This window comes from Bombus pyrosoma, linkage group LG17, assembly GCF_014825855.1.
Source record: "Bombus pyrosoma isolate SC7728 linkage group LG17, ASM1482585v1, whole genome shotgun sequence".
NCBI lineage: Eukaryota > Metazoa > Arthropoda > Insecta > Hymenoptera > Apidae > Bombus > Bombus pyrosoma.
Window position 1 is genome coordinate 4,767,278 of NC_057786.1, and position 1,050 is coordinate 4,768,327.

A 1,050-nucleotide genomic window follows, 5' to 3' on the forward strand; every position below is an offset into this window, starting at 1 on the left:
ACATATTGCATATTAGCTTGAAAAACATTTTCACAGTATCACTAATTAAATTAAATATATAAAATAACGAATGACAGAAATATATAAAATTCTTAAAAATTTAAACTATCAAATATTTTAGTTATAACTGGTGTCGTAAAACTCCTAACCAGTTCGTAGAGTCTTAACTATGAAAGATGAATAATAAATAAATAAATAGATTAATCACAGATAGTTTACTTCTTGACGTAGATATGTTTTGGTAATAAGCATGTGACTGTGAAAGTCCAAAATTTTCAAAAATCTTTAGATCCCAACAAAATTAAAAATTTCTTTCAAAGTCCAAAAAAGAATTCCTTAATTGTTCGATAATTGATAATTGCTCTATTACTGTTTACGTGTGCGTAAATTCATTTTTTAATATGAAGATCAAGATTATGATGCATTAATTGTCATTTAAACAAACAATGTTGGAAGCTGTAACATGTTATTTAAATTTTCGATGTTTAATGTTTAAAATATGCTGCGGGTTTTTAAAAAATAGCAAATGTTTCAGCAGAGAAATAATAATACTATTTCTTCGGACAAGATGATTGCCAGATGTCCATACATTCTTGCAGAATATTTGCAGCTCGCATAAGGACTCACCATAAATCTTAGGAATTATTTAGCCAAGGTCCTCCAAAAGGGACAGTCTTTGTCTTAACAGTCCCTATATCTATCACCCACTACCGGAACATACTGGAAATTTGCTTTTCTCACGTACCATGCTTCCCGTTAGCAACTTTCTCTCAAGGGCGGTTAGTATCCTTTCCCAACCACCAACACAAAATTAGCCAATTAACAGCGACGTCATCGACGACGAAAAATCATTTTCTCTAAATTAAATAATAAAAATTCATCGGATTTCGACGATATCCCGAACATTTTGCAAAAACGCTTACCCGACAAAACAAAATGATATTACACAGAGCTCTTTAATAATTTTAACAGCCATCACGAAAGAAAAAAAATAATATGTAAATATCCTAGCCAACATAACCAAAATATTCGAAATAGTCATAAATAACC